Source organism: Protomyctophum bolini (genome assembly GCF_963924005.1).
Source record: "Protomyctophum bolini genome assembly, chromosome: 5".
In the NCBI taxonomy this organism is placed as follows: domain Eukaryota; kingdom Metazoa; phylum Chordata; class Actinopteri; order Myctophiformes; family Myctophidae; genus Protomyctophum; species Protomyctophum bolini.
In genome coordinates, this window is record NC_137866.1 from 22880679 (window position 1) to 22897129 (window position 16451).

Here is a 16451-nt window from a genome sequence, read left to right on the forward strand (position 1 = left end):
TGGACTTGCCTGGGGATAACTTTCCAATGACATTGTAAATCATGTTTTAAGGATTGAGAAGTTTAATGGATTTTAATTGCATGTCTGACAATGTAATAGTTAAGTTTAACAACATTTAAAACGGCAAAACTGTGGCTTCAGTCATTTCGTTTGTACTTCATCCTACCCAAAGTAACCAGACGAATAATTAAATGGGTTAAATACTGTTTATTAATTTGCTCATCTATTCACAGATTAAATTCAGCATCTCCAGTTGAACAAGTCCTTGTTTTAGGTCCCTGAAAGTTACTTCCGTTTCCCGTTTGGTTCAAGACGAGATCTGTCCTTCATTGTAACCGATTTCAAATGGTGCTAGAAACATAATAACACTCTAAACACCAGAAGAAATCGGTCAACCTTGGAAAGAGGACAATGCCTTTGATGTCAATGTTGACCGCTGAGAAGAATCTGTGAGTGATACTGCCTACTGTGCGTTTGTCAATACTGTAGTTGGTCAACCCAGCACGGCACACTTGCATGGCGCTGGTCAGTGCCACAGAGAAACATACGTCCCACCCCAAGAACACTGATTTCAAATGGTGCTAGATGGATGACAATACTCTAAGCCACCATCTGAAACCAGCTTCCAAGGGGAGTATTTCTGTGCAAAGCTGCCCTGTGACATAAAACACCCCATATCCAACACAACGGTGGAAAACAATGCATTAAATACATGTATTGCCTGTTGATGAATGCACCTCACCAAGATATTTTATGATTCTTATGGTAAAACGATACACTGTCCACTGTATTGTATCAAAAGCTAACTGCGATACTTTTATGATAGATGTGCTACCACTGATATCACCTATGGACACTGCCCAGTGTATAAGTAGTATTTGACAGGCGCTTTAAAAAAAAATCTTTTACAAACTACTGTAAGTTAAATAAGATAATAATGTTCTTGCGAAGGCACACATCTATGTATGTGCTTATTGGGGTTTAACCACTTGAACCCCAGTATCCATATGCTGAAGGGAACATTAGCCAAAAAGAGCAGATCTATAAACTCAGTAACTCACAACATGAGTACTTGTGGCAAAGAGATTTGGTGTAGACAGAAAAAATCATAAAAGTACAGAGTGAACTCGGGTCTACAGGGTTTAAAGAAGTTCACCAAACATTTTTGTTTGATGGGGGGGGGGGGGGGGGGCACAAACATCCATCAAACAAATTTTTTTGGTGAAACCATGTGACTTCCATTGGAAATGCATTGGGACGGCCATTAAACTAGACTAGCTTTGATTCGATGTATTTTGTAGTTTGATATTAATGGGTTTCAGAAAAAAGCACTTTGTGGGTCCTTATAGATGTAGAAAACTGCAAAGGTCTTTGGAGAGGGTTGTAAAGATTCAGGACAAGAGTTCTTAAAAAGTTCTATACCTTTGAGTTTGTATAAGATCACAGTGGAAGGAAAAATGATGGTGGCGAACCTTAAAAAAAGATCCAAGGCAACTGTGATCAGTTGAATCTCCAGTGGACACAGTAAGAATGTGCACTCGTTGAAAATTCATGCTAATAAATTGAATTGCAGGAATCAGATTAAAGGTAATTTCAGATGATTACTAGATGCCTAGTATTTTGCCCAGTAGACCTGCATTTTTACTCTGTACGTCAATTTTTTTGTTCAAGTTGACTTGCATGCACAATAAGGGGCTCAAATATAATAAGTAATTTGAAAACCTAAGCCCTCGTCATATTTGTGTGGCACTTGGATAAGATCAGTATGGCGCATGTACAACAGTTCTCTTTGAGTCATGCTTCCTCTCACAGCACGTTAACAACAAAACAAAAGTTTTTTTATGCCTCATCAGTCCTCCATTATGCTGATGCCCGTGGCTGAATTATTAATGGACCCTTATGAATGGGAGGAGGAAACTCTATATTTCATTCAACTGTGTTTTTTTAAATGCACCGGCGTGAAAGCGAGGGAACCCCAGCTGAACCCTCTTGGACGCTGTTAGGTGCTCCAGATGTAATTGGGTTCTGTCTTCTGCCCCAGGGAAAGGTTAACGCAGTGCCACGGATCAGGCCAGAAAGCAGAGAGCTGAAGTAGAGAGACAGTGAGTGATGAGACAGAGAGAAAACCTGAGAACACAATAACACACACAACTCTTTCTCTCCCTCTCTCATTCGATATGTGATCAAAACAGAGTTGACCATGTTCACATGGTGTCACCATTTTGCTCTTTTGTCATACCATGACATAACAACAAAATGGCCACTGTGTGAATTATGCTCAATGGATGCACCACAAAGCTGAAACGACAACAGACACAGCACATGGCTACTTCTTATCTTGACATGCATTCTTACCCGCAGAACATACTGTGTAGAGATGGATTGATGGAACTCTAGTGGTTTCTCTCCCCTCCAGGTCTTGGTAGACTGGCATTGAGTCCATGGCTCACCCACCACTATGGAAGAAACCAAGGAAGTGACTGTCAGCCGCTGGCACTGGGATAGTTCATGACGCACAAAGAGAGACAGCTACAATGTGCTGAGAGGGTGGGGCAGGGACAGGTAGTCGCCAGTACGCACAACTGCATGCCAAATGTAGACTTATAAAACTATTTAATCTTCATTGAACACTATATGTCCCACTTGTATTCTTTGCTATCACTCTACCATGTTGTTAATTCACATTCCTGCACGCACACGCACACACACACACACACACACACACACACACACACACACACACACACACACACACACCAGGTCATGGAGAGACGACTATGCTGCCAAACATCCCAGGTTCCTGTTTTGAGAGGCATATTTACTTTGATTTATACAATGAGAGAACCAGTAAAAGCCACAAGGTGTCTTATATAACTGTGTGTGTGTGTGTGTGTGTGTGTGTGTGTGTGTGTGTGTGTGTGTGAGTGTTTGATTGGTAGTCACAGTGATGGCTGCAGAGTGAATGTCTCTTTTAAGTGTCTGGTTCCTAAACCCAACCCAGTCAGTTTTCATTTTCAGGTTGTTTGTTGCTTGTGTGCCCTGGTTGTGAAATGCTTCTAAAAGATTTAAAGGGACAGGAGGCATGGAGAGCAGTTAACAGTTTCAGGATGCAACCGGACAGGGCTCCCAGGAAAAACCTACTGTATATTGGCCAATGGCTTAAGTTAAGGGCATGTTATACTTTGATGAACGCAGTACAGAACACTGTAATTCTGGTCTACAAAGTTTGTATCAGCTATTTTCAATGTGCCACACGCGGCACACATGTATAAATCAGGGCACAAGACCAACGAGGATGGAGTTTCATCAATGGTTGATGTTCTTCAGGGAATTTACAGCTTTAGAGTAAATTCAGAACACAACCCTGTTCAAAATCTCAGCAGTCAATTATTAATTGTTACATAACAAAAATAAATGTGCATTAGCTGGTCCAGCAGTTGTCAACACCTCATGTGACATGCACAAATACTCAAAAGCTGTTGCATAAAATGAATACTGTATAACAATCAGAATACAGGCATAGTTGGAATATACTTGAATCGAGTGCTACAGTTTGTAGTCCCAAAACACGGTCATTCTGGAGTTCACAATGGGTTCCCTCAACAGATTTTCACGGCTTTTCGATTTACGCAGAAAATATTTTTTTATGATTGATCCGAGACCAAGAGAGAGTTTCATGTCTTGTTATAATAATATCACAGCTGAATTAAGAAGCTGTAAACTTCTAAATTGCATGCATGTGGTAAACAAAATGTGCAAAGTGTGTTGCGTCCCTTCTTTTCACCTTTGTCTGATACTGTAGAGTGTAGATGCTAGTTAACCATTGTTTTAATAATTATCTTGTAGACCAAAAGCATCACACCCGTGTGAAGTGAGGGGCCCTCGTATCATCATACATCATCATGGTATAATGTTTTTATATTGGCCGTGTATAGAGCGTCGCAGTCCCGCCCCCTACCAGGGCCCAGGAAATGATTCTCTGTTCATTTTCCTCATAGACGTTTCAAAAAGTATTTATTTAAAGACGTTTACACCGCGGACAACAAACAAAATTTTGTTTTTCTTCTTTGTAATTATTTGTTTGGTCCAAAATATTGTGTTTGTTGCCATGAGTTGTCACAACTCGAGTTGGCTTTGTCCGCGACGTAACCGTCTTTAAATAAATACCTTTTGAAATGTCTATGGGAAAAATGCATTGGGAATCATTTCCTGTGCCTGGCGTCACCATGAAAGGGGGTGGGACTGCGACGCTCTATACAGCATGTTTTCATGTGTGCCTTCCCTCACTTCTAAAAATATCACTATAGTCAAATTAACTACACATCGTAAAACCACTGCCCAGAGCCCTGTACATGTAAATGGCCGTGTCTGACGCATCAGCTTGCATTTCAGATACATATGATGCTGTTCTGACCGTAGCTTAACCGGCTCATTATTGACAAATTGACAATTCATAAGAAATGAGCCTCCCGCCTCACACAGTGAGGTGAAGGGAGTTCCACCCATTGCATTGAGTCTGCAATGCTGTGTGTGTGTGTGTGTGTGTGTGTGTGTGTGTTTGTTTTGGACAAAATCTAATAATAGTATACATTTTCTTTTACATTTTTTAACAGTTGGTAAAAAATAGCAAATTCCAAATGGTAAGTTCATGATCCGGCACGTGTTGGGAGCTTGTAGATCTTCTATTCTCACTATGTTTGACAATCTTCGAAAATATAAAATTATATTAAAAAAGGCTTAATTGATGAAAACCAAGAAAAGACGCCATATGTCACTTTCATGATATTCAAAAATCACAGAAGATACCCAGTTTCACAATATTGATATAATGTTGATATTGCCCACCCCTAGTGTGTGTGCAAGAAATAGCTGTGCATAATTTATTCTCCTTTATATGATGATGTCGCATGCCTAAAATAGCAGATCTACACAACACATTGCGATAAATCAGGCTTTAGAGGAAAAGAGGTAGCAGTGGCAGCTGCATTGCAGACCAGTGGCAGACAGACATTCTGGCATTATCTCAGAATGTGGAACCTTTTGGACGCTAGAGCATACATTTGCCTATAATGTGCTCATTATGCTTTGTGGTGTGATGTGATGAAATACCTACATATTAACTTGCCTTTGCTTAAGTCATCTCTTGTGTCAGGGACGCTTTGTTCTGATTGGCTGCCCTGAACACAGCTGAGATGGGGCTAGAGGCTTGCTACGTATGTAAAAGGCTCTGAGTGAGAAGCCTTCTCACAATGATTCTCCCAACAGGAAGGCCTGCGTCAGCAGGAAGCAAAGACAACGATATGAACACCAATAAAGAGTCTACACGCAGTCACGCGCACACACACACACACACACACACACACACACACACACACACACACACACACACACACACACACACACACACACACACACACACACACACACGTATGTATATATATATATATATATATATATATATATGCTGGACAAAAGCAAAACTATTTTACATTTTAACAATTAAAATAAACATCCACAGGTATATTAATGTCCTGTTTCTCATCGGCATAAGACTTCGTCCCTACAATGTTAGCACGAGAGCAATTATACTTCCTAACCAATCAATCGATGCACTTGTTTCCGTTTAGCCAATAAAAAACCTCCGCAACCGGTGCTTGCAGAGGTAGAGGAACTCCTCCCATCCAATGAGAGGCCAGCTTTTGGCACAGAGGCCTGTGATGCAGTAGCTTTAGGAAGTCCAGGCAGCACATGTGAATTGGAGAACTGCCAATGCACAGTCACCAAGACAGCAAGGTAAACAACTTCTCTCTTTCTCCCTCTTTTCAATCTGTATGTCTCCGATCCCGAGCTATGACATTTCCCCCCTTTTCACCAAGAAAGACAGAGGGAGCGACAGCGAGAGAGTGGGGGGGGGGGGGGGGGGGGGGGAGAGGGGAGGGCTACAAAGGCTGTGTACTAGAATAAATCCAGCCCCAGAGATGACTGCGTCACCTCCTCTGTGTCTAACTACGCAGAAACAATTGTGTCCTGACTCTCAGAAGGGTTTTCGCCGAATCCCAGCAGCCTCCCAGAGGGACAAAACGGATCACATGACTAAACTGCCACCAGCCACAGGCTCTGAGCAGGTCTGTTGTGTGATAACGACACACAGCCTGGACTCCTGCCAGCCTCTGCCTTCCATCCTCCCTCTGTCCTTTTCCAACTCCGTCAAGACTTAACCACAACAAGTAGCACAGACATCAACAGTCGTATAAAATTATACCGTGTGTGCATTCTGCATGTCACAGCTACAGTAGGCGGTGAAATGCCACCCTCTATTGTTGAAAGTAATGAAAATAAAATGCCATTTCTTATTATTACCATTACAATGCTGTATTTACCTGGTCGCATCTATATGAATCATGCGCAATGTATAGTTTCAGAACTGGTCAGACGGCACATAATGCGAGATCACACTGCATGTACTTCAAAACACGTAATCATCTGTGTCAGTCAAAGTGATGGTGGCAAAGCTGCAATATTTGATTACCGCGATAATTCTCAGCAAAACATTCGGGGGGAGTGCGCTTTGCCTCGATAATAAGAACCGTCCAGAATATTTTCTCGTTAACCCTTTTGCTGCCTCTCAGCCAACCAGACACAAACCTTACCATTCCATCAAAAACAACCAGACTCGGACCCAGAGAAACTGTGTACCATCTTCAGCATCCATGTTGAAACTCCCGATACCAGCCCACAGGAACTACACAGTGCTCACACACATACGGCGTGCACTGTTGCGACAGGCAAAGCAGATGAAAACTACCGAAGACGAAGGGGAGGAGGAACCCGAGGTTGTCCGAAACCACTGTGTCCACTCTCAGGTGGAAAATCCGATGACTCTGAGCTCCTGTTATCTTAGCCACCCTGCCCCCCCCCCCCCACATGTGAAAAAGTGACGTAGCAACTAATCCAAAACCTCTCTTATTCTTGCTCTCTGACTTGCTCTCCTTACCTCCCTCTATCTATCCTCTCCTCTCTTTCTCTCTCTCTCTCTCTCTCTCTCTCTCTCTCTCTCCCTGCCTGCCTCTCAAACACAAGCGCACACTATTTTTATCTCGTTGCAACAGCGGAATTGCTCTCTTAAGACTTCTTGAGGTGAACTGACACGCACAACAAAACAGATAATACGGTACACACAGAACACACATTAACGCTCGCACCTTACAATCCACACTACAAGCCCCACTACACTCGGTGTGACGCAGCAGTTCTTTCTCTGTGCTTTCCTTTTTTCTTTTTTGTGCTTCACATACGCAGCAGCTTCTTGAACTAGTCAAGCCACCACGCACTTGCCAGCTGCCATGCAAAGACACAAGCAGAGCTGCAGTTTAAGGAACGGCGGCTTGCATGGCTCCCTGTCGCCCATTCTGTACCGCTGCTGCATGTGTCCCCATTCCCCCCCCCCCTGTGGCCGCTTTTAATTGGATCTCTCTCTCTCCCTCTCTGCTATACCCGTCTCTGGTGCTCTCTACTCACCGCTCTCAGCAGCCAGAGAAACACTCTGTCTGTGTGTGAGCTGAGCCGCCTGTTTCCTCCTCGATCACCTGACGACCTACTGATTTTAAAGGCACATTGCAGACTTGTGCGTTTAGTTGCATAACCACTCGGATGGTCTTTTTTTTGTTGCTTGTTTTTAACAATTGCCTTAACGAGGGATATGCCACAAAACTCCTGCGGTGTGCTTTAGAATAGATGTTGGGGTATGTTTTACATTTGTTTCTGATACTGACGTCATTGACGGGATTAGTTAGTCATGTTGTTTTGAGATTCGGCTAATAAATCCACATCTGAACAGTGAACATCATCATCTTTGCATCCAGATATCTTCGTGGTGTAGACACTAAATAAATAGGGAATGTGACTTGAATGACAGTCTGCCATGTGACCATGAACAGGCCTATCTGCTGTACTTCCTGTTTCAAGTCTAGGAGCTGTCTACAGCAGCTTTGCAAAACCTGGGGGGTTGAGTCAAATGTATTCAGTTCTTATACACTCCGGATTTTGATATACGTGTTGAAATACTGTATTACGGTATATTATGTTGCTGTCGGGCAGAAACCTTGTATCTCCATATTTCAACTTTTGATGTTTTTTTGTTTTTACCAGCTGCTGTGTAAAGCCTCACTCACACTATTGAGACGGCTGTCTTGTCCGTGTCGTGTGTCTTGTCCGTGTTTAATGGCCGCCCCAATGCATTTCCACTGGAAGTCACGTGGTTTCACCAAACATTTTTGTTTGATGGCTGTGTGGGTTGTGCCCCCCTCCCCCCCATCAAACAAACATGTTTGGTGAAACCATGTGACTTCCATTGGAAATGCATTGGGGGCGGCCATTAAACACGGACAAGACACAAGACACAGACAAGACAGCCGTCTCAATAGTGTGACTGAGGCCTATAAGCACAGCTTACAGCAAGTGGGCTTTCACGCCCACTTGCTGTAGTAGTAGTACTGTAGTAGTGACCTATCTTTCTCATTGGCTGCCGTAGTGACAACCTATCGTCCTTATTGGCTGCCTCGTCTCTAGGCAACCAGACACTTTTTGCCTCTAGCCGACCTCTCAGCCAATGGGATAGCATTGCAGCCAGCATGCGGTGTGTGTGTGTGTGTGTGTGTGTGTGTGTTTTTGTAATTAATTCCATAGCTACTTTGTCATACTAACTACAGTGTCACACAAAAGTATCATAAATAGCTGATATACAAGAAGAGAATGTAAAAGATAAAAAGGAAATATTACCTATAGTCACCTTCTTAACCTAATGGCCTAAGTCATTTTGTTTTCAGGAAAAAAGAAAAAGAACAAAACGGATCCAAAACTATATGATATTTCTTATCTTCATTTATAAAACGTTTATAACTATTGCATAAAAATGACAGTCACTTATATAACATAAGAGGATTAAATATAATTAAATAGGATTAAACCTGATTTAGGCCAATTTACTTACTAAACTTAAAGGTCCGCTGACATGCCCCGAAATTAATATGGGTGGTACAGCACATCACGTGGTCTGACTGAAAACAGTTTGAAACAGTTTGAAACGGGGCTACGGCGCTAGCAACAAGTGGCTATAGGTCAGGCTAGCGTTTTTGACGGTACATTTAGCGTCATATTGGCTATAAATGTAATTGAAAAAAATTATTTTTTCGCCAGAAATGCTTAGTTTGAATGCAATTGAGGTTGGCGTGCGGTTTTTTAGGGGAACTGCAGCACAAGCGCAAATTTTGGACTGGAGTCCCATGTTCCCCCGGTCGCCAACACCCCTGTCTGCCCGCTCTGAGACCTCTCAGCCCCGCAGCGCGACAGTCGCGACTACGGCCGGTCTGCTGTTGTCTGGCCGCTGTGAGAGCAGCGCGACTACTGTTCTTTTCCCCTCTCAGCCGCAGGCTGACATGTACACCCTCGCTCTCACTCTGTAATACCGTAGTTAGTTACCACAACATTGTTCAAGTGAACTATAGTGTGTTTATGTTTGTATTCATTGTAATAATAAATATCGCTATGCCGAGGCATAGTCTTGCGGACGAGATCATGAGCCTCTACGGGGGACTGGGCATGTGTGTACACACACAGCATAGCAACTTATGCTACTATTTTGGTGTCACATTTAGCTTGAATACTGGGTGAAAGTCTCATTCAAAAAATTAATTTTTCGCAACATTGTTCAGGTGAACTGTGTGTTTATGCTTGTTCATTGTAATAATCAATATCGCTATGATTATTTTATTTATCGCCGCGTCGCTCCGCATGACAACATACAGTCTAGCCCGTCTACGCACACACACACACACACACACACACACACACGCAATGGCACGGAATCTGCCTCGGGCGTCTGTAGCTCTCTTCCCCGCTGTCATGCACTATAGCCGTGTGTGTGTGTGCGTACACACATGCCCAGTTCAATGCGGGGACCTGACCAGAGACTATACGTCCGTCCGTCCGTCCGTCCGTCCGTGTGTGTGCAGCCTGCATCTGAGACGGGCTAGACTGTATGTTGTCATGCGGAGCGACGCGGCGATAAATAAAATAATCATAGCGATATTGATTATTACAATGAACAAGCATAAACACACAGTTCACCTGAACAATGTTGCGAAAAATTAATTTTTTGAATGAGACTTTCACCCAGTATTCAAGCTAAATGTGACACCAAAATAGTAGCATAAGTTGCTATGCTACCACGGCCACCAAGCCCGGCGAGCCCGCATAGAAGTCGTTGGGGAAAGCTTTCGCCAGTCTGACGTCAGAATCATGATAGCATAGTTTGATAGCAGTTATTAGCTCCCGAGGGGCGTGTCAGTTCTCCTTTAAGGAAATGTCACAAAACCATGTGACTTAGGCCCAAAAAAAAGCCTATTTTAGCCTAAGTCACACTCTAAACTGAACAGGATCACCATGATCCTTTTCAATTAGGACTTTGGTGATTTTTACCAGAGGTGGCCAGTGTCATGAGGAGGCAAAAACAAATCCTCAAAAGATGACATAGGCAGCCTGGGCCGTGGCTCAGCGGTCCAGGCACCTTGGCCGGTAGCCCAAGTCTGACAGTGTGCCGCGGGTTTGACTCCCGATCGTGACGGCCTTCACTGCATGTCACCCCCCAACTCTCTCCCCATTTCCTGTCAGCCTACTGTCTGTCCCTCTATAAAAAATATAAAAGAAAGCCACAAAAAAAACATTTAATTTTTTTTATGTAGGCTATTAGTTTAAGAAGGTGACACTAATATAACCACTCCTCCTACCCTATACACATGAACAGGGTCCTCCAGGGGTCACTCTGTACTATAGTATGTGCCCCATTTTTCCCTCTAGTCTTCTAGAGTAGAGACCATATCTCGTCGTTGAAAATAGCTGACCTATAAGCTCACAAAGTGTCACAGGCAGCTACAGGTTGTGAGATTGTGGATTTGTTATTTTCACCAAATATTCGCTCCAGAATATGTACTGTATGGTTCACGTGGTTAAAGTATACTCTGAAGTGTTTTACCGGTACATCTTAACAAAGTTCCACAGTAGCAGTATCTTTAAATGGACTGTGCCCTTGTCTTAACAGTCTGTTTTGGGTTTGTTAATCATTAGCAGGATTTATTTAAAGATTTGGCCCTTAGCCGCTTTATCTGATGGTTCACATACCTCGTTTGGCAACTTCTTAATTTCTTATGGAAATGAGTCATTTTGAGCTGTGGAGAGAACACAAAAGGAGAAAAAACAGCTCTGTTGAACTACAAAACAAAACAAAACATATAATGTCGTTTATTTCTTTCACTCGTGTGTTCCAACTTCCAGTGGTACAGTAACCATCACAGCTGAGACTCCAGATAATATCAAAACATCAAACAGTGCTCTGTTGGTGAAAGGTAGAGGACTGTAACCCTACTGAATCCTCTGGACCTGAGCCTAACAATAAAAACAAGGAAGTGGCATATACTTTTTGAGACTCAGTCTGCATGGTCTCATGTGGGGATACTTATAGATACTTAGAGCCACTTTGAACCTGGTTTAACTATATATTTTTTAAGATATGTTTTATGTGGCTTTTGCCTTTATTTTATTTTTTATAGAGTGATTGGTATACAGTAGCCTGACAGGAAAAAATAAATGACTTACAAAGAAATCTTTAAAAAAGATGATGACAATAACAAATCTATAAGAAAACTCACAACATGTCATACAACAAAGTATATAGGTGGTTAAGTTCTACAGTATATGGATAACATACCGTAACTGTGCACTAGTCTGGGGAATAGTGGATCGTGGTTGAGGGCCTTGACATCCATGTCTAATTTTGGCTGTTGCAGCACAGTGAATATTAGCACTGCGTACTGTACAGGACAGTACCAGCATCCAGCAGGTCCAATGGGAAGAACAAGCTCTGTTCTTTCCCTGTTATAAGCTCCCCTATTCTCAGCAAGACTGGTTATTAGGTCTGTCTGCAGTTCTGACGCACAAAGTCCCCTTTATGTGCTGAGCTAAAACAAGACCTTATTTGTCTCAGCCAAAAGTGCAAACAAAGATGATTTATGTTTGTTTCTGTTCATTTCCATGATTATTTATCAAGAAGACCTGCACACAGAAATCTCCATTCAGCAAATGCCTCCATAAGCGCAGCCTTTAAGCACTGGATTTAACCTATTTTCTTGGTTTAAAATGTTCTGCTAACTTTGCAATTGCTGACTACGACTCAATATTGGGCTACAGCCAAATACTATTATATGATACTTTGTTGTGCCTTGTATTACCTTGCATTGTGAAAATAGTTGTTTAAAAGCTTTGTCTACACCCACTGTCAAAGCAGATACATTATACCACCCTTACGGTTCCATTTGTACACTCTCAGGGGTTAAATGAACACTTGAGATTTTACTGTATAAGAGAGTATTAGCAATTCTATACAGTACTGTGAAATGTAAGGGATCTATCTGAGAGATCAAAGCATGGTCACTCTGAGAAGACTCGTACATGCCGGGATTATTGATCAGGTTATTGATCTGCTGTTTTAGACACAAACAGTTGAGTGTGGCCTATAGTATCCACTCCTCTTGAGTAGACACTCAGTCTAGGTACCAGCACAGGATACTGTTACGTTTTGGAAGTATGTATAGAAACGTAACAGATTAACGAAACAGCAATAAAGAAAATATGTACTTTGCAGTGCATACAAATATGAACTTTTATAACTTAAATATAAGCTACAGCACACTGTATAATAAATTAATAATGCAGATTAGACTCATTCGACTCATGCAGCAAATAAGGTAGAAATTCAATATGTCTGTAACAGTAAATACTAAATACTGTCACATACTGTAGTAACATTCCAAACCACCCATTATTCCCATTTAAGCACTTCTGAATATAAAACCACTCAAAGCTACATGTGACTTTAAACCCATTTAGGCCTGACGTCGGAGAAAAAAAACACGTTCGCTCTGAAAGAATATATATTCAAAGATTTGTGCCGCATTTTTACGATTAAAAAAAAATAGCAGACCTACAAGTTCATAGCACGCCACTCGGTGGCGCTCTATGAGCTTGTAGATCTGCTATTTTTCAATAGCTAAAGTATAAAATAATGCTTAGTTAAAACACCAAAAGGCGTTCCCGCCCCAAAATGGGTTAACATGAATGAGAATTGTTTTTTTTTAGACTGACAATGATGCATGAATTGTGGTGCTTCCTATCCTGTCTGCTATTTGTATTCTTCATTGACAGGACTTTGTGTTAATTTTAGCCACATCATCTCACAGGTGTGCCTGATCCCCTTCCTAAATCTTAATCTCTCCCAGGGAAGGTGCCCTGTTGTTGAAATGCGTAGCCCACAAAAGCACAAACACGTGTTGTAATGCCAGCTCTTTTGCTGACAAGTTTATTTTGAGCCTGTCGGCTATTTTCGGTGTGCAACATTGATATGCAATTAATACAAAAATAGGCTTACCTGTAAAAAGACGTTTTACAAATCAACAACTGAGTGCTGAATTGAGACACCATGTTTGTGTTTTATTAGGACTTCTGTGGAACTTGCTGTTTACATCAGGTGATCGCAATACCTCATTTTATCTGTAAAAGAGAAAGTAATCAAATGTTTAGCAGAAGGTAATCACAAAGTTACAAATCAAAAATGCCTAAATTGTAAATTGAATCACAAAGTTACAAATTTAATTAAGTGTTTTGTTGTTTCCACCATAATTATGATACCATATTTTTGATAGGAGTAAACATATTCACATTTCCTTTGTCTAATAATAATAATACATTTTATTTATAAGGCGCCTTTCAGGGCACTCAAGGTTGAAACAGTTTATACAAACATAACTAAGGTACAGCTTGCAGCAGAAGACAACAGTCTCTCAGGACTCTCGGAAATCAGCTCCTTATCCCAGTCATGGAGGTTTGGGAACTTTGCCGGTAGTACAATTCTGTTTCATTACAGTATCATTATCTTCACTTTATATATATTTTGTATTACAATTATTCTTTCCAAGAATACTCACTTGAGTCTTTCTAACAACACTGAATTAAATTATCAGGATCTGAAGCCGCTGAATTGCGCCATCTCGTGTTGAGTAGGAGTACCGGTTTGGAGGGTTTGTTTACACGAGTAATAAAAAGTGCGCATCACATAGAAACCTCTGGATTGACGGAGCTGAGTCGAGGACATGACACAGCAGGCTCTACAAGAGAGAACTAGTACAAGTTATTCACATAACTCAAACGTAATAAACAGCTTTTTGTATAAGCCAACAACAAGAGAGAATAACAATCATCACATAATATCAAGTTCATGAACGACTACAAGAATGTTTAATAGTACATGTAGCTATAGGCCTACAATTCATTTCACATGGGCATATAATATTATGCTACCTAGACTAGTATTAGCTTATTAGTATTTTGACGTTTAGCATATTGTTGATAATAACAAGCCCAACCGTCACAAATTATAGGCTAACAAAACAAAGTGTATTGTTTCAACTATTCATAAATACATTAAATACACAATTTAACATGTGATAATGGTGGGGATGGCTTGGCTACCGGATTCAGCACTACTGTACTAATTACTCACACAGGGTCAAATTGAACTGCGCAACATCTTCATGATCGAGCGACACATTATTTGTGAGCCACGCAGCAGCGTCCCTCTCCTCTCCATCCCTCCATGGCCCATGCTCTTCTCCCAGTCCTGATCCACACAGCCTCCGTCTCTGTAGTACATTAGCTTGAATTATAGTATTGTTTAATAAAGAAAAGTTATAGCCTACCAAATCAAATCAGTTTAATTGTCGCCATTTAGACAAGAGGGGAACCATTTTAATGATATAGCCCCCTACGCCCCTACCCATACACTGACAAAATCATGGCAACATCATACAGAGCGATTTGAGGATCGTTTAGGACGGCGGTTAATATAAAGGAAATCAACTTGAGTTTCATCAGGCCCAGCCAACGGTTTTCCATGGTGATGAAGTGTGCCCATGCAATGATTTGAACAGAATAGATCCTCATCCTCTCGTAGAATGGAGATTTGAGAGGAGGACTTACCTGCGTCTCTCTAGTGAATCCATGATCCATTGCTGCTGCACCAAACCAACCCCGCCATAATGTATCTGTATTCTGTATAGCATCGTTCTGTGGTGGTGGTCCTGGCTGGTCCCCTGGGTGATTTAATTCAGGACGTTTCCCTGCCTGGGATCCATCGACATTTTCGCATGTCCACACCAAAGCCCCGCCCACACTCACACACCCCCGTTCTTTGATTGGTCGTTGTGCTAAAACGTTCACTTGCGTCGACAGAGTCACGTGCTTTTGACGCATGTTTACAAACAGATGCAGCGCCCCTAGCGAGTAGATACAATATGTTTGTGTCAAATCTGCAGGAACACACACGCACGCTCACACGCACACACGAGTTGTTGTTGTTGTTGTGCATGTGTTGCGCTTGCGTGTGTGTGTGGCGTGTGTGTGTGTGTGTGTGTGTGTGTGTGTGTGTGCGTGTGTGTGCGTGTGTGTGTGTGTGTGTGTGTGTGTGTGTGTGTGCGCGTGCGTCACGGTGTGTGTGCGTGGCCTACTCTGTGTATTGAATTAAATATGTTATGAATGAATATATTCTGCAAATATGTTGTTGTAATACTTCTAATTTTGTAACTTCTAATAGTTCTATACTTCTATTATAGAACTATTAGAAGTTACTAAATTAGAAGTATTAAAAATATGTCCGTATTCAATTCGATTGCGGTAGTGAGGGGCGCATCCGGTGGAAGCCGGAATTGCGCTCAATGTAAACAGGAAGTAAACGGAAGTAGGTTTTCGGCCACAAACGGGATTAAAACCCTCTATGATTAAAACACGTCTTTATTTAAAACTACGGACTAATACATTGCGCAAGCACCACGTAGGCATCTCTAACACTTGGCGCATCGGGGTAAGCAGTAAGCACCTTATATTTTGCTTTTGTACATGTTCGGACGGAGCTCTAATGGGTACCAATTGAAAATCTCAAAATCCAAAAATACATCTACGACAGTCTCCTAGCTAGGTTGTCTGCAAAAATTCGATTATTCTAATTTCTCATGCGTTCTGCTGATAGAAACATGTTAAACTTTGCCCCTGAAATGTCATTAGGTAGTAGCCACAGCAGGGGGCGTCCTAACCCAAGCATATTACAAACGATCCATCAGTTGAACTGTGTTTTTGGTTCCTCGTCATAATATACGTTTTGCTGAAGTCTCATCTTCTCTTCAGAGATACATTTAGAGCTATCTTTGGACAGTTTTAGCTCTGGTCCACAGCTCTAATGCTGGCATTAGAGGACCAGAGTTAGGACAGTTACAACTTGACTCCATTCTATGATGCTAAACTCAAATTAATTTGAGTTTGCTGCACTTTAAGTGAGTGCAGCAAACAAGCGA

General features: G+C 41.8%; 1 long non-coding RNA gene across 1 annotated transcript; it reads right to left on the minus strand.

Annotated features, from left to right (window-relative positions):
• Positions 1–11175: 11175 nt before the first annotated feature.
• On the minus strand, positions 11176–14712 carry LOC308316179. Its single transcript, XR_013964129.1, has 4 exons — positions 14609–14712; positions 14034–14213; positions 13478–13599; positions 11176–11222 (listed from the first exon to the last, which is right to left on the minus strand). It is a non-coding gene; the product is annotated as an uncharacterized lncRNA (long non-coding RNA).
• Between the last annotated feature and the right edge of the window lie 1739 nt (positions 14713–16451).